Consider the following 22,592-nt stretch of genomic DNA (forward strand, 5'->3'; position numbering starts at 1 on the left):
AGTGGGAAGTTGCAAAACTACTCTTGTTCTTTTCAAGAAGACGAAGAATGTTCACGTTAAGATTTCATGAAGCAGGCTTGACATCTCTGGGGGAGGTTAATTACTAGACCTTGGTTAATTCATTGATAGTCTTTTCAGACTGCGGTAAACATTGATGATTTTGGCAGCCATGCTCATTCTGGGTCTCTTAATTATTAAAGAAATAAGTATTTTTCATTTTCAGATTACAGCCGCTTTGAAAAAAACTCCACATTTACAAAAATAACACAATTGCATTTCCGTAAGCAGCAAATTCAAGACTTGATAGCCTAGCAGACGGGGAGGGGGGGGGGGGGGGGGGGGCGATTTATGGCGTAAAGCTATAAACAAAGAGTGAAAATAGATTCACGAACCGATATAACAAAGCAACAAAAACACGAACAAATAAGGTAACTGGTAAGAACATAGTAATTTCGGGAAAGGGAAAAATAATAAGAGACAAATAATTCCTCTTCGACTGTCACAAGTAGTAAATATAACCGGTGACAGTTCCCAGGCAATAGCAAGGCTTGGAAAAACTCGCATCATAATAACTATAAGAATTCTGAAAAGAACATTTGACAATTGGATTTTACAAATTAAGATCATAAATAAGATGAAACGGTCTGCATACTTTCAACGAAAATGCTGTGCAGAACATCTGGAATTGAGTCAACGAGCATAGTAAATTGAAACAATTGGCAGTGTAATTTAATTCCGTATTTCTCTTTATATTCAAACGGTAAATTACTTCCTTCGCTGTCAGTACACGGCTGTTTATCCTTTCTTTGAACCATTTTTTTATTATAAATAAAACTATATTCATTATAAGCCAAAATAAAGGGTTTTATACTGATATAATTTACGTATATTATTATTGTATAGAAGTGACAGTTATCGTTTTCATGAAATAACAAAACCTTCCCTATTTCTTTGTTATACAAGTCGATGCCGTAAGTTTTGAAAAGATATATGGTAATCTGCAAGGGAAAAGGTCCCGCCACCTGGCACATTTCTTCTTATCAGCTGAGAAGGATTTATACCCTTCATTTCAACCCATCGCCCATCCCGTGAGATTTAGCCGTAGGATTTTATCCTAATTCTCCGGGATTAATAACGTCCCCGAGCGGTGACAAAATACCCACCAGCTTTGGCTGCTATACACCGGCACTTCGAATGGTTCGTTAACTGCTCTTCGCAGTTCATCGGTCAGTAAGTTCAGTTGTTGGCAGGCTGCGGTCACTTGTGGAAGAAGCACTTTGTTGCCGCACGGCGTCACGTGTTTTTGGAGAAGCCATCCTCCATTTTAAATTGGTTCATCGGAAGACTCCATCGAAAACGTTTGACGTCTCCCTCGATTCAGCAGAACTTTAGTGTACTAGTTTGTGATTACTTGTGCAGCTTAAGTAAACAAGACTTCATTAAGTATTCCGATTTATTTTGTCGTGTCGAGATTCTGGGTTCCCTGCCAAGGTTCCTCTATTTATTTCACCATTCGGGTAAGTTTCTACGAAATACGCTGACCAAGTGTTTTGTTTACACGATGCACATTTACTGTGAGTAAGTGTGAATTTGAGGTTTAGGGAAACTTTAAAAGAGGACCTGCTTACGTGATCTTAACTGACCATAGTACACTTTTTTTTTTTTATATCTGTTCCTTGTATCAAGAGCCGTTGCTTACACAGGACAAGCTTCAGTATAGCAACGATGTAATTGCAATAAACACAGTCCTCTTTTAAATTTAATTCTCAATGATTTCGTTCATGTGTAAGTAAGCTCTCTCTCTCTCTCTCTCTCTCTCTCTCTCTCTCTCTCTCTCTCTCTCTCTCTCTCTCTCTCTCTCTCTCTCTCATCACAACTTCGTAGAATTAATTTAGATCCTAAGTTATCAGAAGTGGCTGCATTCTGCTGTCTTCGCCCATATTTGGTCAAACATAATTATCTCTTGGTTTTGTACTATATATTTAACGCCAGGAATGGATTTACAGCAGTAGGCAAAAAAGACAAAAGTGATAAATACTGTTGCAACAGAAGTAGTAGTGTTAAGTAAACAAGACTTTGTTAAGTATTCAGAGTTATTTTTGACGTGCGAGAAAAAAAAAATCATCGTTCCCTGCCAAGGTTCGTCCTATTCTTCATTTCACCTTCTAGTTGTATGGATCTTGTAACCGTAAACTAAGTTAGAAAACAGACTATATACTGAATGAGATAGGAAGGCTGTAGCCTAACATCACTCAAATGAATTGCGAGGAAAGATGCCAGATACTCCATGCGAAAACGAATGCTCCATCTATTGATCGAACGTTAAACATCAGAGCGGTAATGCTTACGGGATTATAGGATGGAATTCGATTTTGTAAATTTTGCGAAAAAATTTGTTATAATTGCAGTTACTACGTCATTCTTTTATCTTATATTTATGACATTCTTAAATCTTAGAAACTAATTGCAAATTTACAAATAGGTACATCATAATTAAGATACATATCCTTATATTTCTCAGTGTATTTTTTCAGAACTTAATACATATCTGCTTATGATTTAGTAAATTCTCTTGCAAATTTCAGTATTGTATATTACAATAATTTTAGATGTCTAATACAATATCATGTTTCGAAAAAAGTAAAACATACTGTATATTTGATTTGTTAAACTTAGCCACAAGTGGATATGTGTAGGCATACATTAATTACAGTTTGTAGGCCACTGTACAAGAGAGATATTAGGTGTATATAAAACACAATTGTAATTTTTTTTTTATTGAAACGGAAATGCATGATGCACTCATATATCCTCTTTAGTAATATAAACTAATAATGTATAAATATACAAACAAAAGGAAACAAAATAACTCACTACATTGTATCACACAAAAATAATCAAAGGGGGTTGGAAATAGAAATGCAAGATAAATCACATGCAAATAAACTTTAATAAATTATACATAAATAAGAAAAAAACAACACATAAAAATTGTAAACCCAAAAAATAACATACAAGCAAACCAAAATTGCATGATGAATTACATGCAAATAAACTCTAATATAATATAAAAATGAGAAAAATATAATACTAAAAAAGGTTTTCTTCAAGAATTAAATACATATGCAAACATAAGAATAACTATTAAATTAATATATATATTATATATATATATATATATATATATAATATATATATATATATATATATATACTTTTTAAAATTTATTTATTCATTTAATTATATTTCAGAACTGACCATTTATGGGGAAAATATTTTGTTTTTGCTCTCTTAAAAAAAATTGATTCATGGTATCCTCTTACCATTTGATTTCATGGTTGTGAATGTTAGTTCTCCTTCTGCATGTAACCCTAATTGTATGGTCTCATACTGTATTTCAGGTTTTTGTAAATTATCATTTCCATTGAGAATGCTACAATCAACATCATCATTAGTAGTAGTTGTAGTAGTAGCAGCAGTAGAGGGGGGGGGGGGTTAGTAGTAGTAGCAGTATTAGTAGCAAATGTAGGTCTAGCAGTCATAATATTTGTAGTAGGACTAACACTTGTAGCAATGCAACTAATATTATCCATAATGCTTGTTACTGTGGCATTACTGTACACTTCACTATCTGCCAGTATCCTTTGGATAACCATCAGTAAATTCTGGAAACGCAAATAATATGAAATGAAACAAATGCCATATTATACTTTATCATTTGGCTGGTAAAATCATAAGTATTATTATGCATATATACAAAAACACTACTAAACAAATTTTTCTTACCAATATCTGATTGAACATTTTCACTTAATTCAATATTTCCACAATCTTCTTTGGAATTTTCCCTGGTCAGTTGATAGATGAACCCTATAGCCATAATATAACTATTAGTCTAACACTTTTTCACTGAAGACAAAGTGAATATATATGTACCATAATAAAGCAAAATCTTAAAGGTCAATCTTTACCTACTATATGAATTCTAGTTAGTAAAAGAAAAACTGTAATATCTACCAAAAGCATAGACCATTTACCATGTTTCAAGGATGAAGCTCCTATCTCAAATGATCTATTCTCCAGAGCAGGAATGGTACCTACAAGATTAACTATATTTAAAATAATTGTGATGCACTTACCATTTCAGAAAATCTAAACATATACAAACTGCACTTCAAATACTGCACATCAAATACACCCATATTCAAGGTTGTGGCAAATTCTCGTGTGGATAAGTCACCAACCAATTTGATGTATAATTTGCTTGGTGGTGTAAATCTATTGATGTATCTGAAAATATATATTTCAACAATAAGTGCATTATACAAAATATATGTACGTATATAAATATACACTCAAAAATATAGCACACAAAAATCATTTTACTCAATTATGTACTGCAGTTATATAAATTATTCGACATACATACATATATGAATAGAAATATCCAAAATTACACATGGAAAAAAATATAAATAGGATGAAACAGAATGCCATGAAGGAAAATGAAAGGTGAGATTACTGGCAAGTGCTTTCTGTGTATTTTTTTTATTCTGCTAATCAGAATAAAGTATGGCAAAAGTGCTTGCGAGTATACTCACCTTTCATTTTTCTTTGAAGCATACCAACATGTAAAAAGGCATCTAAGCTTTATATGGCTACAATTAAATCAGCATTTTTCAATAACTCACTTGTCTTTATAGGGTCAACATCTGATCTGGTGCAGCTAGTAGAACCTGTAATGTGCAATAGATGCAGGCTTTTTATGTAGAAAAATATGTCTCACTGATGAAAAATCAGTTGATAATATTGTAATGACTAAACACATAAATAAAATAGATAACACATACCTTCTACATGTTGATCTGGGCAGGCATTATGGCAAAGTTTATCAGAAGCTGGATGAAGGTATTTTTTGGTGGAGAAATGCCTGCTGCACACACAATAGCTTGAATTTAGTTGTCGTGAGGTTTTTTGCCTCAATTCCTGAATTTGGATGAAGTTCGTCCAAATCAAGCATCTAGGTGATATAATACTATATGTTATGCCATCCTATTTCACCAGCATACAAAAAAACATTCTACTATTCTATAGTTTTGACTTATAGCATGTTGCAGAGAAAATATAATCACTCTTGAGCGTATCACTTTAAAAGTTAGTTTAGGTTAGGTTAGGTTGGGTTAGGTTACGTTAAGCCATAGAAGGTAACTTTTTGTGGGAATCACAATGAGATTATTTTTGAAAAAATCCTATGGCTATTTTCGGAGCTACAGCCAAATGTATTTCCTTAGCTGTGACTCAGCTACTCTTTTAGACTTGGGAAATATGCGCTCTTGCTATTTATAGAACTTTTCTGCAAGGTTAGCTACTTTTCTTGTAGCAATGTCTTCCTAAGGTCTTGCGAGTTATTCTTTACTATAATTTGCTCTATTAACCTCTGGTCATAGATCTCCAAATTCATAAGTTTGAAGCTAATTTCCTTAACCTAGTCACAAATGAATCTACTGTCTCACCTGATTCCTGTGAGGCTTCGATGAGCTAATAACATTCAAAGTACATATTTGCTTGAGGAGCAAATGGATTTGTGAGCCCTTCAATTGTCTTCTGTAAACTTCCTGAACTTCTAAACCTGCAGTATGAAGTAAGAATGGTTTCTGCTGTTTATTATCCATTTTCCCTAGTGCTTCTAAATAAATTTGGAAGCTGCTTCTCCACTTTTTCGATCTTTTAGCCACTGATTTTGGATCATCACCGATACTTGATCTGTCTAACCTTTGGACATCTATCGGCATGTTTGCTGTGATACTAATCAGTTTCGGTTAGGCTAGGAATTTGGAAGTTTTTTTCTAACCTTTCTAACCTTGTAGGCTATAGTTTTATTGACATACCTTGAACACTTTTACTCTCTAAACCAACACTTTTATTCTCTTAACACTCCTGAAATTGGCCACAGCACTGCTTGGTTGCTGGTTTGAGTGTCATGAAGTCATAAAGTTACTCAGTAAACTTTAAAAAAAAAGTTTGAAACAAAAAAAATGTACTGCGGATGCCTTGCCTTAATCTTATATCAAATATCAGTGGGGTTTACTGATTAGTAGCACATATTTAATGTATTATATTGTTAGTAATCACCGTTCTTTATCCATAGGGAACCTGTAAAACACCAAATGAGGATCGGTTTCTTTTCGTTTATTGCAAACAACACATTTGTGTAACTTATTCACTGTTGGCGCCATGATTTCGTTTGTGTCAACTGTCAAATTCTAAATATAAACAAACAGACGACATGCGATATACCTACAACGCCATCTGAACACTGAGCGGTCAAACTATTGTGTTCACTTTGGAGTTGGCAACTAGTATATTAACATTCCTATTTTGAGCCTTCCTATCTTCCTTCAGTATATAGTCTTTGGTTAGAAATATTCATAACAGTAACAATGCTGTTAATGGTAATATATATTATACTCTCGTAATACATCAGCTGTCCATATTTTACCATTGATCAGGGACGCAGTAGGAAGTGCTCGAAATATATGGTTGCAACGTTCAAATAGTAATTTATGGACCGTTTATCTTCATATGGGCAAACTCATACATACGTACATATTCATACATACGTACAAATTGTATTTCAAAGTCGTGCACTCGTAACGAATTCGGCAGTTATTCATATAAAAAGAGAGAGAGAGAGGATCGTGCCTTTACTTATAGCCCTTACATGGCCTGTGAGGGGACGTGAAGAGGGGCTGGACCCCCAGAGGTACCTCTCCGATTATATATCCTAAATAATGAAAACAGTGCAAATAATATTTGCTTTTAAGTTCATTTTTGGTCACATCTAGCATGATGATAAGCCATCGTTTCCAAAAGAAACGTTAATTCTGAAGTCCTCTGTTTATAAAAAGAAAACCCGGAAATACCAGAGAGGATTATGAGGGGTCAAGGTCGACGGTTAAGGTATCGACAGTCTGTGAGTCACCTTGAAGGCGATTCCTTCCCTCTCATCCCCCCTTACCCACTTTCGACTGATTTTTTGTGGCCAATTTCATAGCTGCAACATAAAAAAAAAATGCCTGGAATTGTTGCTTTCTTTATTTCAAGCTACGAAAACTTCTACTTTAATTGTTAGTAAAAGTTAATGTCTTTCACAAAGTTATTCAGCTATATGCTATGAAGATAAAGAGACCGATTTGTTTACCAAGAAATTAAACCTTTGAAGTGTAGCCTCTGTTGACGCCAACCCGAAGACATGAATCAGAAAAGATAAGGAATTGACCTCTCACGTTATATCTTTTTCGGGATTCGGGGGTTGGGATTGTAACTAGACGCGAAGGAACACATCCCTCCTGCTAATCCCGCTTCATACGCCTTAACAACGGTCTGTTAAATTTCCTAAATCCTCTCCTCTTCGGTTGAAGCTTAGTAAATAGAAGTGAAGATGAAATGGATGTGGCTGTAAACATCCCAGGGGAGAGATAAAGAAGCATATTATGTGAGGAGAGAGAGAGAGAGAGAGAGAGAGAGAGAGAGAGAGAGAGAGAGAGAGAGAGAGAGAGAGGTGGTGTGGATGGGGAGTTGTTGAGGTGGCCTTTATTCTTATACAGAACAGACTAAAATGAATTGTGTACTTGCCATAAACAAATTTATAATGATTTTTGTTATTCCTTTGACCCTTCTATTTAGAATTTACGGGTCTTGGTATAAATGCAATATTTGATAATTGACAATTATTATGTTAATGAAGTGTTCTCTATATTTTTTCGTGATCTCGTTTTCAACCTTGTCTTCACTTTCTACTCACGCTTGTGAGGACGTGCTTTGTCTTTTTTCCCTTGAACCATTCAGAATTGAATAAAATTAGCGCGCAGTCCTGAATACACGCACCCAGATTAAATGCAAATAGTAACGTCTGCTTAATGTCTTTTGTGATTCACTGTCTAAGGTTACATCTATATCTTCCTCGTAGTTCGGCGTCTTTTGCCAACGGTAGATTAAAAAATAAGGGCCAAGCTCAAACGTCACAAATGACTTATTGCTTATTTTCATTCATTCCCTTATTTGTCGTATCTCTCGGCTGCCGGAATATATCTCATTGTCTCTGCCGGCTATTGAAAACGTAAAATGCAGCAGGCGCGGGAGGTGTAGCCACGCTATCTACCGCTTGTTAGCAGTCCAGACAGCCTGCGCTATGTCAGGGCTGCTGGCTCTTGCTACATTTTAATGGGCTATGAATCCCACAAGGGTACATTTGAACTTTTGTGGACCACACAAGTACACATTTCGCTCTCGGCGGCTGTAAGCGTGTTCGTTGCACCAGCGACCACAAAAATGTGATTTATGTTTGCGATTTTCGTTTTGGAGGGTTACTTCGGGTTATGTTAGATAGTTTGCTTAAGGAATTAACGATTCGACTAATTATAGTTCACCGTTATATTCCACAAATTTTTCTTCCTTATCAATTTTTTGTCATTCGATAAGTATATACTTTCAAAGTCGTTCGTCTCTGATCAAAGGAGTTTTGAGTCCTTTTTTTGTTTTGTTTACAGAGGGACATGTGTTAATATATTGAGTGCACAGTACGGTACATTTATTTGAAAGCTTGAATTTCAATTCAGTGGTCCCTGTGGGCTTGTTCCATATAAATAGGGTTCGTCTTCTGAATAACAATAAATCAATAAGTAAATGTGCAAATGGCGAATAGAGCTATTTGAAAAAACTGCAGAGCTTTAAGCCAGGACGGATGACGACTTAATAAACCTCATATATCAAATCCGAACGTCCCAATTGACTTGTTTATGATGCGCTGGGTGATAAGGCAACACAAAACGAACACAGTAGCGAGGTAATTGAATAGCCGGAGGGACTGCAGCAAGGAACATCTAATGTATGCACGAATGTTCATGCTTTTCCTCACCCGTAGAGCTGCCTTCATTCATATGTTCAGGGCTTTGATATAGGATAGGATTAGAATATAGAATTTAGGCCAAAAGCCAAGTGCTGAAAGCGAAATGGAGAGTTAAAAGGTGTAACAGGAGGAAAACCTCGCAGTTGCACTATGAAACAATTGTTAGCAAGTTTGATAGGAGAAGACCGAAGGTACAGTAAAGGAATGAAAGGGGTTGCAGCTAAGGGTCGAAGGGACGCCGCTAACAACCTTAAGTAAAGCGTACACTAAGGTCTAGAGAGTATAGGCTCTCTAGACCTTGGCTTATACTGTACCAAGTGAGAAACTGACACACAAGCAGCAATAATAATAATATTAATATTTGAAAAACGCTTGTTTTAGCAGGAGTCTTAAAATGGAGAAACAAATCCACAGGTATGTATCTGAAAGGGGGAATCTAACAGTTCCCTAAAAGCTTTCTGTACAGATTTATTTTTAAAATAAAAAATATGTACATATACATAACTGGACTTGTTTCTCCAATATAATAATAACATTAGTAATAGTATGAAACATCCCAATGGCCTTAATAAATTGGGCACAAGTGAACATAGTGCCCTTCAAGAAAAGCATTTCACTCTTTAATAAGACATCTTCCATAAATGTTTGCAATATTTAAATTCTATGACAGAAAACGACAGAAACACTCGACATCAACAACCTCTTTCTCTCTCTCTCTTCTCTTCTCTCCCCTCCATCCACTCTCTCCTCTCCTCCTCTCTCTCTCTCTCTCATATTCCTTCACCTTGGAACGAAAGAGCTGAGGCAATTTACAAATGAAAGGGGGATGGAACAATTACAAGAAGTTGGCTCTATATTGCACGCACTGCCCATTGTCAACACTATCATACCTTTCATCATCATCAGAAAAATTGCCGGGGGAGAAATAATCTGATGGAGGGGAGAGAGCAACGCTTGGGAAGATATAAACAAGAGAATATGTTAGTAACCTATTGGAGCCAGGTGTCAACGGAAGTATTTCCGTATAATACTTTCGTCACTTCTTTGTATTCGTTTGTGATGGTATGTATGTATTTGCATATATAAATGTTTGTGTAAACTGTCCTTTTTTACGAGTTTTAGTGAAGATGATGATTAAATCTTGTTAGTGTTGCTCTTTGGTGTATCTGGTTTTTGTGTGTATGATAATTGGTAGATTTATTGAGTCCTTTTGTTTTTCTGTTATTTTTCTGGTATTTTCTCAAGTCTAATCACTTATGGACGGATGATTTTTTTTTCATTCATTGATGGTAAAAAAAGAAAAAACATAAAGTTAGAGAGAAAATCACTGAATAATTACATATTCATATTTGTTGGAACGCAGGACATTTGCTGAACATGGCAACTTATTATTTTTGTCTGTACATTCGTCTCCTCATATAAGTGTGTTTGGTTTGAGCGAGTTTCATCTTTTTCTGACTATTATCCGACGTTCGAAAGCATTAATATGGAACAGGCCAAAAAGGCTATAACTGCGCCAAGGAAATTTTTAAAGAGTAGATGGACATCTTTAAAAAAAAAAAAAAGGAGCAAAGAGCGAGTGCGATGTGAGTAGCATGAACATAAGTAGATAAACAAAGAAATGAAGGGAAACACCTTTACCTACGATGATTATATAAATACATAGCTGTTGAGGGACGTAAAAAGGAATGCAAATGGTTATGGCACGTCGTGGAAACATTATTACGGTTTAAACATGAGAACATCATTCACAATACCTCTGTGCTGTTATGTAAAGATTGAAGATAACATTCAACGTTCAGTAATACATTCGTTTTGCCCATTGTGTAAGCATCACTTGTATGCATCATTTACATAATTATATATATATCGGGCCTGATGTTACTAAACATTTGAGAGTGTGTGTTTTTGTGTTGGTTCTGGGAATAACATTTCTAAACCGCCGAGTCCATAATATTCTTTTAAAAGCCCTCCTTTCCCCCTCGAGCGCAGAATGATGTCATATGGTTATGTGCCGAGTTCCACCCAGTTCAGCCATTTTATAGAACTGTTTGCCCTTCACTCGCCCGAGGCCGCTGTTGTTGTTGATCTCGACCCCCCCCCTACCCCCCCCCCCCCCCCCCCCCTTTCCCATTTCATTCCTGGTATTATTATATCGAGCTCCATTGTTTGTAGTGGTTTAAGGTGCCTTTGCCCTGTTATCTGTTGGATTGTATTTATTTTGTGCGCGGTTACTCCTGATTGAAAAACTTTTTCTTAGGTAGATCATCCGAATGCCCTCTGTTTCCTCACTCGTCAGATAGGCTCCATATTATCTATCCGGTCTCCATGTGGACATGCGGTTGCCATCTGATACGGCTAATGGCTTAATAGACCGTTACGTCTGATGCGCATTCCTAATACGGCAACTTTATTGCATTCTAGTTTCCTCTCCTTGCTAATTTTATTGATGTTTTTCTTGCTTCCATTTCTTTGGCTTGATTGTGTCGACTTGTCTCGAGGACTGTTATCAACCCTCCACTCTTTTGTCATCAGCAATTTTCTGTTGTCTGTCATTTGTAAAGTTTTGCTTTATTTTTTTTTTGCCGTCTCTCTTTCCCACGTCCAATCTGTTGCTGTCGACCAATTGTCTTGAAAGTCGTTGCCAACATTTTCTATTTGCCTGTGGTGTCCAGTTTATTGTAACGAAGTCTTCTTTTTGTATGTAAATTTTTTATCCATCAAATATAACTGCATCAGTACAGTAGTTTTTAATATTTCTTAAGTTTTCCTTGTATAAAGATGATTTCGGCGGTGTGTATGTTTAGTCGTAGGAAAGAATTGGAACTATTATTCGTGGTTATAATTCCCTCTCATCATACTCCCATCCAGTGTTTTCTACTCTCTCCTTTTTTTATTTAGAGCGTGCTTTGTCTTCACATGTTCTCTTTTGTTACGTAAGTATATCTCTCCCTCTTCTGATGTTTTGAATTTTTACTGCTGGTAGTCATTCTTTCTTATAATTTTAATAAAGTGCGGTGTGCAGTTGTGAGTCGTCCTCATTCGGAAACGAGGAAACTTTTCCGTCCTCAAAAATAATATTTTTGTGAAGGTCCAGTCAACATTAAGTAATTTAACGTGGGGTGAATCGTAATCATGTCCAATTTGTGTTACGCTGAAACGATTCCCCCCCCCCCCCCCCTCCCCCGGACAATTGAATAACACTCATCCATTTCTTTATACAGACTTTTATCATTGTTTTTCAGCCTCCATAAGTTGCATCACAGGCTCATGTGGTTGGTATAAAGATGCGGCGAGAGATCTTTTAGTACACTCTCTTCCGATCTACTTTCAAGACGCCCAAGAAGTTACCTCTATCTCAGGATCATCTGGGTCCCATTGTATCCCTGTTATGCTTCCTGGATCCTGCTCTATCCCTTGTTTATCCTTCCTGGTTCTTTCTGCATCTTATTTATACTTTCAGGACCCCCCTGTATCCCTTGTTTGTGCTTTCTTGATCCCTCTCCATCCCTTGTTTATGCTTTCTTGATCCCTCTCCATCCCTTGTTTATGCTTCCAGGATGCTACTCTATCCCCAGTTTATGCTTCCAGGATCCAGCTGTATATCCCTTGTTTATGCTTCCTGGAGCATGTTCTATCCCTTGTTTGATGCATCTTTGATCCTGCTCTATCCCTTGTTTATGCTTCCAGGATCCTGGTCTTTCCCCTGTTTATGCTTCCAGGATCCAGCTGTATACCCTTGTTTATGCTTTTTGGATCCTGCTCTATTCCTTGTTTGATACATCTTTGATCCTAGCCTATCCCTTGTTTATGCTTCCAGGATCCTGCTGTGTATCCCTTGTTTAAGCTTCCTGAATCCTGTACTATCCCTTGTATACCCTTGCTTACGTTTCCTGGATCCTGCTGTTTCCCTCGTTTATGCTTCCTGCATCCCTTAATCTTGGTGGCCATTGAACTCATTGTAAAGGGTAATTATTGAGGAACAAAATTCTTGATGGCTTTTAAGCCCTCGAATGTGACATTTTGAATTATGACTGGTCATTACAATTTCCTTTTTGGTGAGGATATGCTGTTTTGGGGGTTGTCGCTACCTGTAGCGCTTATTAGCCTGAAGTGAATGAGTTGATTACTTGTTTCATTTATTTTCGTACCGGAAATGACAACACAGCTTTATTACTTTGTTGAGTTTTGAAGTACGGTCTATCTTTTGGATGTCATTGCTGTCGCGTTAGTTGTTTTTGGAGGAGGGATTTCCGCGCCTTTAATTTAAATTATCATTTGCAGTTATGTTTCATCATGTAACGTGTTTTTTGTATGGAATATAAATGCTTTTTATAGAATCGATAGATACTTCTTATATATTTTATTAGATTGTTAGCATAAGCCTTTATTGCTTGCTCTTTCAGCCACATCTTTTACCATATTGCTTTATGTTTTACTTCTCACTGTGTTAGTCAAGTTTTGCCTTTACCCGTATTCCTCTCCTTGATTATAGGTTTCATTTCGAAACTCGGTTCCTTTTAATTTCGAAGCTCCCTTGATAATGCTGCATATATATTATCCCTGAATATAGTTACCCAGATGTCTGTCATTAGGAACGCACAGTAGTTATTCTCTCACGCTGATGGCTCTACATCATGTCATGGGTTGGTGGAATTTGGAAGTCCGTGTAGGACCATCTCGGGAAAATGGTGTAGTAGCAGCGAGGTTAGGAAAGGGACCCTGAACAAGATTGCATCGGAGGTGGTGGGGGGGGGGGGAAGCCCCCAGGTTCCATGGGACAGAGTCCCAGGCCAGGCATGTCCAGCTCGGGCAGCCGTGGCTGTGGTGGTAATGTTAGTGACAAGGTAATTACAGGTCTCGACGTGGGGAATCATTTACCTACCTCTCGCATAGGCGTCGCTAGGTTGCTTGTAAATGTATCACTGAGAAGATGTGTGTGTGGCGTGTAAACTGGTGTGTGTGTGAGTGAGCGTTAGCGGGCCCCCCCCCCCCCCCCCCCCCCCCCCCCCCCCCCCCCCCCCCCCCCCCCCCCCCCCCCCCCCCCCCCCCCCCCCCCCCCCACCCCCCCCCCCCCCCCCCCCCCCCCCCCTGAATGTGACGCTTCATGGCACGTGTTAAATAAATTAATATTGCGATTGTCTTCCCTTGTTGTTTTGTCAGGTATTCCTCCCCTTGGTTGGTTGCAATAATTATCCGACATTTCTGGTTTTGACTTCTTTTGAGGATGATTTCAGATGGTTCATGAAATTTATTATATACATTTTCGAGTACGTTTGGGCAGTGGTGTTGCTTCTTATATATGACTTGCATATTTTACCAGCCAGATTTAGCATTTATGTGAAACTGAGTTTCGTAATTTTGTATTTTTCATTTTAACTTAGACTCATTGCTAGTCATACCTATTTGCAAAGTGAAGCATCATCTCAGCGTTTCTGACGTCGATGCCGAAAGTTGTTTCCAGTTTATGAAAAGGGATCAATTTCGTTTTTCTCATAACTGCAGGAGGGTTGTGGAGCAACGAACGACAGTGGGAACTAGTCGGTCATTGTTGTACAATCTCCAGATTAATTTCAGTAAGTCTCATAAACTTTAAATTACATTACATTTATGTTCTGATTTCTTTGTGTGTCTGTGCTATCCGTGTTCGTGCGCTATTTGGCTTCCTTTTCTTTTACGATTAATTGTTTTTTTTATAAGGGGAATGAATGTAAGTATATAAGAGGAGAATTAAATGGAGGGAAATGGCACAGTTTTAGAATTCTTAAAATGAACGTAACTGGCTTTTAGTAGAAATATGCAGACGAAATAGCAGATGACGAATGCATAATCGAAGAGAAAGTCATTTGAATAGTTGAAGAAATACTTAGTGACGTCTGTTAATCATTAACTGAGCACTAGAAAAGTGCGAGAGATTCGTCGATTGTATCTATTTTTGTTTTCTTCTTCTTCTCTCCTCCTCCTCCACTTCTTCTTCTTCTTCTTCTTCTTCTTCTTCTTCTTCTTCTTGGTTATAAACTCCAAAACATGGCCTTTCGGTTTTGCTTGTTAGTTAGAGTGATTGATAAGTTTTGAAAATTTGAAGAAGTTAAGCTTTTTAACCAGAGCATCCTGTTCCATTCATGACCGGCGTATTACAGGTTGTTCCAATGACATTATCTCAGTTCAATATTGAGGCTTTACGGTTCTTGTCAAAATAGTCTTGACGATGAGGCGATTGGGCAATGCGAGAAAAACATGAAGAATTACATGTAACTTTTGCAATTGAACAATGCAAGGAAAGTATAAATAGTTGCTTGTAACTCTTCTGCATTGGGTCGAGGCACAGTATTTAATTAAAGCAAAGCAGTTATTTTAGTATTAACGATAGCTTAAATAATTAAATATCTGAAGCCATTGAATAAAATTGGGGAATTAATTCTTTTGAATTCATTTTGATGAAGGGAATTTGATACATCCTGCTGTTATTATAAAAGTTTTATGTTTACGCTGATAAATTTTATCCATCGTCTGCCTTCTGTCTCTGCTGAACCAAAAGGGAATTTCACAGCTATTGATGCGTCTGGTATGTGATTTTGAATGGACTTTCAAAATTTAAGGACAATGGCTGAAGGGTCATTCATCGCGCTACATATATGACAAAACATTATGAAAATGACTTAACGTACAAGTTGAATACTTTTCAAAAACAATTGTTTGACTCTCTCTCTCTCTCTCTCTCTCTCTCTCTCTCTCTCTCTCTCTCTCTCTCAGATCTTTCATTGCTTAATCATTTTCCCTTCTTTTGTCATTCCTACAGTTATGTTTAAGATAGCAATTTGGGAACTGATAAAGTTCGGAAAGTAAGAATATATAAGGTAGGGAGATGAAATGAAAAAGGAAATGGATCTCTAACAATCTTTGAACGGCTTTTAACAAAATGGCGAGTGCATGAATGCCTGCATTTCCCAAACTTCCAGACATGGGTTTTCCATCAAGATGGAATCTCCGTCGCTTATTATGTTATATGAAAAGAGTGCACCAGAAAGAGCTCGGCTGACAGTGACATGTCGTCGTGAGCTCACTCGTGAACGCTGTTACCTTCTGAAATATACTGAGTGTTTTAGCAGGTAAATGTCATTTTTTTAAAGCGAGTGTTTTAACACACACACACACACAAACCAATTTCGGATGGAAAAAGAGATGAAGAATCTCTTACAGCAAGATCTCTGTCGATATTTTTTTTCTCCTCTCGAAAAATAACACTTTCGAGGGAAACGAAGACTCGGCCTCCTATTCTAAAAGGAAACCATGTTGTTTTCACCTCGCTCGCATATGGAAAGGCTTGAGGAGGAGGAGGAGGAGGAGGAGGAGGAGGAGGAGGAGTAGAGCCCATTGTGTTCGGGACGCCATCTGCCTCTTTCATACGGCGGTGTTTACCCGTTATCGGCGTTGACGTCTTTTGTTGGGAGCATTGCATCTGAAAGGGATGGAATGGAAGTTGAAGTGGAAGACCCAAAGGCGTGTTCTCGGATAATTGAAGTGAAAGACGCGAGCGAAGGCGTGTTCGGTCGGGTGTTGGACGACGGCTCGTTTCGCCCCAGGTCTGTTTCGGATGTTTGGTGTCGGAGGCTGTGTGTGTGTGTGTGTGTATATCACTTTCCTGGTTGGAAGTTGTATGTGGATGGAGTTTTGGCTGAATATTTTTGTTCTCTCCGAGTTGTTTGTTGGTCTGTGTGAGCAGGATATTCCGGCTGTAGGTCTTATGATAAGACGCGCTTTCTTTCCAGTATTCTTCGAGAGATCATGTTGCTTGTTTGTACATGTAATCAGTTTTTTAGAATTACTTTTTCAACTCAAGCTTTCATATAACCTGTACTTTCTTCTCTTAGATCCTTGACTATCTTCTATGATTTTAGTGTATCTTATGGACACCTTATTGAATGGTCTGACATATAGTAAATCACTAAATAGGAAACTCCAGCACCGGAAGAGAAATTAAAATTTTCCCATATATATATATATATATATATATATATATATATATATATATATATATATAATAATATATATATATATATATATATATGGGCCAAAAAAGACTGGTTTGAAATTTTTTTACAACAGAATTCCATCTAATAAAAGGAGCCCATAAAACGCCAAAATAAAGAGAGAAAATACCATATTTCATCTACCTGAAGAGGGAGACAGCAGTGTATGAAAAATAGTATTTTCTCTATTTTGGCGTTTTTATGGGCTCCTTTTATTATATATATATCTATATATATATATATATATTCAGATAGGTCCTACTCGTATGACTCTTCCTGGAATACAACACCTACAGAATCCCCCAGCAATTTGTTCCATTTACTCCTCTCTTGCTCGTCTTGAAGACACTGGTTCGGTGACTGTTATGTAAACGTGTTTCTCTTTTGGGCTGGGCCTTCGTTAATTCCTTCTCCTTGGGTGGGCTAAGTCTAGGCGGCGTTGATCTGCTGTTTTAATCTGCTGGGGACACTCGTGCGGTATCTCAAACCAATTAAGATATTTTGCATTTTGTCTGCTCCTTATCTTCTGTTTGTTCGAGATAAGTTCCCAAAACCCGCTTGAGGTGCATAATAGGATTTATGTACAGCATCTCCGTTACACGGAGTGACTATATTAGATTCACATCAACCGTGCATTTGATGCCTAGGCAGTCCCTTCCGACGCTCCTGATTGGTTGTTGATAAGCCAATCACATGCCTGGAAACTCTGTCTCTCTCGAGAGTTCACATAGGCAGGATGTATGTTCCACCTTCTGAAAGACGTATACCTCAGGAGAGTTGGAACATAGATCCTTCCCAGTGAACTCCCGAGAGAGACTGAGAGTTTCCATCCCTGTGATTGACTAATCAGGAGCGTCGTAAGAGACTGGCCTAGGCATCAAATGCACGGTTGATGTGAATCTACTATAGTCCAGACGTGTATCTTAGTGTGTGTGTGTATGTGTGTGCTTGTAAATATACATATATGTCATAAGCACGCTTACTCAAAATGACTGCCCTTCGTTAAATAGTTGCAAACTTTGAGAGAATGCCAAGAACTTTTTTTTTTTCCAGACTTTTCTCATTATGATGCCGTGTTCCGCCCTGTCATAAAACGACGTGTAATCTTTCAAAGGTCAGCCGAGGCCGGCATTCCTCCAAACTTCTTAGTGTTGACATCGAGGTTTATCACAACTTCCATCTCTTTACCTCCAAACACACGGTGCCTTGTTCACTCAGCTCGGCATCAGTCCCTCTTCATGCTGTATAATGATGTTTGTCTTGGTGAATGAGGTAGAATGCTCGTCGCATTTCTAGTCCTTATTTTTAAACATTTTCTAGTCTTTGAGTCTAATTTTCGTCTTGCTTGCGATTTATGCCCTTGATAAACTGAGCGTAGGTATTTTGAGACGTGAGAATGTTTGTAGCCGAGTTTGTCTTTTCATTGTAGGTATCGTAAATAATGGAGCACTCTTGTAGTAGATTTAACATGTTAATTCTTCATCTGATAGGCATATCAGAGAGGGTGAAATTTGTTTGAAAGTATCATAATTAATTTGAACTTTACTTCAGTATTATCAGTTTTATTCATCTGTGTATGTTTGCACGTATGCACTTTCTTGAATTTATCATGTAGGTGTGCCCGTGAAAATGTTTCCAACATGAATCATATAGATTTACCCCAAAAAAAGTAAATACAGAGGAAAACTGAACAAGACTTATTCAAGAATTCATCCATCAAAAGTCATAATTTAAGAGTCCTTTCATACTAAAGAAAAATATACACGCAATCTCCTTCATACACATGTGTAGACATACACAGCCTCCTCCTAACAAGATTTCCGGGCTATAAGAAGCTGTAGCGAGTTTCATATTTTTACCGAGGCATTTCCATAAGTTGATTAGACTTCGCCACGGATAAGCTTGCTTGTACGATGCCTTCGAGGACAGAACGGCTTGGGGGGGATGGGGTTGGGTAGGTTTGTTGTTGGGGAGGATTTTAAGTCTTAATCATAGAGAACATAGAGGTCAAAGTTGATTTTCTATGCCTTCTTTTCCAGTCATTTTGGGACTGCGACGGTGTATCTACTTTCTCTCTAATGAAATTTTGCCTCAAGAAGCCCAGTTCATGTGCTAGAGAGAGAGAGAGAGAGAGAGAGAGAGAGAGAAGAGAGAGAGAGAAAGGTTGATGCTCTTATTAGAGTTTTATGCATATTCTGGTGATCCTTTAAATGTGTTTCCCCCGAATTACTTTATAGTACTATTGTCTAATGAGAGTATTAGTTTAAAAATCTGGGGGAGAGAGTAATAATTAAAACAATGCATCAATGAAGGATTGTCTAACTATACTCTGTTTTTTTTCCATCTGTCCATCTGCCTGTGGTGTTTTTGTATGGTAACACTGCGTCCCGGGCTTTAAATAATTACGCTATTTGTAAGTTTTAGGTAAATAAAAGGATATCTGGGTGTACATTTGCAACTGAAAAGTGTTTTAATAATTTACTGTGCGAATTACACCTTTAATATTCGAAATAGGATATTATTATAATTGTTGAATGTCAGATGAATGTAACTATCTAAAGCCCGGGACGCAGTGTTACCATACGAAACACCACAGGCGGATGGACAGATGGAAAAAAACCGAGTATAGGACAAGTGTCCTAGTGTAATAACATTGATGTAGTAAGTAAATCATAAAAAATTACAACAAGAAGCCGTTTAAAATAGAGAAAATCGCTCTGATATATGTTTCTATTATTATTCACTGAAAAAAAATTTCAGTTTCACGAAGAGGTATGCACACATACATGAAGCCCTACAACAAGAGCTTTCTTACTTTTTAAGTAGTGTTCTTTCTTCACGTAACCTTGAATGAAGCGGACTTTCAAAGAGGCACTGAAGCCCTTGTAAGATCTCATGACTGTATATCTCATGTATGGTTGCGAAACATTATCATAGTAAGTCTAATCCCTCAGCTTTCCTTCTCTCTCTCTCTCTCTCTCTCTCTCTCTCTCTCTCTCTCTCTCTCTCTCTCTCTCTCTTGTAAATGCTTTTGACCCTAAGTGGAATCTTAGTGGTTCTTTTATGGACCGCCTGAAGCTCTTATTACTTTCGGATCTGGGAAGCTGTGACCTTTCAAATTTGATTTTCCATTTTCCTTTCCATGCACACCGAGAGAGAAAGAGAGAGGCTCTCTCTCTCTCTCTCTCTCTCTCTCTCTCTCTCTCTCTCTCTCTCTCTCGTGAAGCATGCAAATTGTATGGTAAAAGATGTCGGTATTTCAGAGCTACTGTTTATTTCCTGGAGGCGAAGTGAGGGAACAGGAGGAGGAAGAAAAATCCTCAGTGAAAAGAAGTCACTTGTCCTGAGGTTGATACCAGTGATGAAGTTGTTGTGTAACGCATGTTTATCTGATACTGAATTGAGAGAGATATAGAGAGAGAATCTTACAGCGGAATGAAATCTATAACAGTGAAGAAATTTATCTGCAGATATATTTCGTTCATAATAGGGTGGCTCGCGAGATAAGGATCACTACCTCATTCATACTTTACCTACTGAAAAATTTTGCACAATATCGGTATCTTGAAACACCTACACACAATGCTCGCCAGCAAAGCGTACTATCCCCTTACACATACATACTGGGCTACACACCTCTATCTGTTATTTCTGTTGGTGACCATACAACCATTCTTCGAAAAACTAGGGCGGTGCCACGGTAAGTACTTTACCATGGCTTGGAAGTACGCCGAAACATTTGCATTTGTGTTTTGGTTAACTTTTACTCGTCAATAACGTATTTATAGACATTTACATTTTTTTTTATGTGGGAATGTTCAGTTATGTCTACTGATTTCTTCTTTTCTTTTTTCCACATGTGGTCATGCTATGCATGTTAATAATTTATTAACCATAATAATAATAATTATATTAGTAATCGCAATAATATGCCTCTTTTACAAGACAAGAATATGATAAATGACAACGTCCATTAATTGGAATATCCCAAAAAGAAATGCAATCATCTTGCCTTATTAGAGATGAAAGTGCGCCATAGGTGGTAGTCGCTTCCAACAGAGACTGTATGCCCCAAGTATACCCCAGGATTAATACCCCGTCCTCTAGAAGCGAACAACGGACCTTTGACGTCTCTGGCTAGTAAGTAAACTTGTGTAGTCTGTGTTGCAGCCACCGCGGATGATGAGTTCGGATTCCGCCGAGGCCGGTCTATTTTCACAGCTGTCCATTCGAGCCTCTTCCAAGCTTATACACGAGATATGAAATTTCGTTGTCACGGTGATTACATGAATGCCAGTGATGATACTTTAATGGCACGTTTGCAGCAGCGGCAGATAATTCCGTGAACATATTCATACCGTCGATTACATCTTTGTATGTCAGAAGATATAGTGGACGTCAAGGACACGTGTTAAGCCGCACACTTTTAATTTTACGGATGACTCCTGTTGATTGTAACTTTTTCCTTTATCAATGATTTGTTTGCATATTAAGCACTGGTTTGATAAGAAGTTATTGAAGTTCGTTGGTTTAAAAGTTTTTAGTACAAATATTGTGGTATGGGGTGTTCAGATTAAAGAGTATTTTAATTAGCTCTCCGGTTTGTCGTAATTAAGGATAATGGTTCTTATGTTCTAGATGTGTTTTAGGACTACTTTTATGAAAGTTGTCATAAAATGGCATTATTTTTATTACACACTCAAATCACATTAGAAAGTTAGGGGTGACTTCAGGTAAAAAACATTTTTTTTACTAAGAATATTAATTGAGAACGTTTGTCTGTAAGTCATTATTGTCACTGATGGTTTTTTCATCTTCTAAGATGTTTTGAGTGCCTTGAGCAACACGCGTCCTGGTTCAGCCAAGCAATCTTGAGGAAGTATCATTATCTTGGGAAGGAAGTGGTAAATCACATACTGGATTATAAATATAATCTTCATAACACGGAGATGAGATATGTCAATATCGTCCACAGGAGAAAAGAGAATAAAAGACTCTAGTAGCTCGATAATTTCGCCTTCCACCAGGCCTCTTCAAGAGCTTTATTTTAACTAAACAGAATGAGCATTACAAAAATTCATAAACACTTTCCCACTGGAAAAAAAAATAAAATTAACATAATTGTCAAAGTAAAAATTAGGTTGTTTAAATCATAAACAAATGGTCAAATCAGCAATTCAAATAGGTTAAAAGAGAGAACTATTCAACGATTTGGTGAATGGTCATTTAAACTTTTCTCTGAATTTGTACTGTTGGGAAACAATATGAAGGAATAAAGGGTCCAATTTATATATGCCCTGACTTATATTAAAGTTATTTTGTTTGCTAAAACATATGCAAGCTGCTTCTAAGATGTTTGAGTGCCTTGAGCAACACGCGTCCTGGTTCAGCCGAGCAATGTTGAAGAAGTATCATTATCTTGGGAAGGAAGTGGTAAATCACATACTGGATTGTAACTTCTTGGTGACCGTCATCCGTTCTATCGTTCCCTTTTATTCGTAAAAATGTATGATTAATATTTCCCGCGAACCCTAATTGCAATGGGTAATGTAACAGGTCTGGCAGATCAAAGTACACTATTCACATTGGGATTCATCTTGGTAAGTAGGGAGGAAGTTTGAACAGTGTGTGTATGTGTAATAATACCATTAGTT

General features: G+C 37.4%; 1 protein-coding gene and 1 long non-coding RNA gene across 2 annotated transcripts in view; one reads left to right on the forward strand and one right to left on the reverse strand.

The window, feature by feature from the left end:
- The first annotated feature begins 1,257 nt into the window (after positions 1-1,257).
- The window catches only part of LOC135206216 (mucin-2-like), a 100,155-nt gene continuing 78,820 nt past the window's right edge, over positions 1,258-22,592 (forward strand). The window contains 1 exon segment of the mRNA XM_064237557.1: positions 1,258-1,517. The gene's annotated coding sequence lies outside the window, so the exon portion shown is untranslated.
- On the reverse strand, positions 4,216-5,282 carry LOC135205950 (uncharacterized). The gene is made up of 3 exons (XR_010312642.1): positions 4,851-5,282; positions 4,692-4,736; positions 4,216-4,290 (listed from the first exon to the last, which is right to left on the reverse strand). It is a non-coding gene; the product is annotated as an uncharacterized LOC135205950 (long non-coding RNA).

This window comes from Macrobrachium nipponense, chromosome 29 (assembly GCF_015104395.2).
Source record: "Macrobrachium nipponense isolate FS-2020 chromosome 29, ASM1510439v2, whole genome shotgun sequence".
NCBI classification, from domain to species: domain Eukaryota; kingdom Metazoa; phylum Arthropoda; class Malacostraca; order Decapoda; family Palaemonidae; genus Macrobrachium; species Macrobrachium nipponense.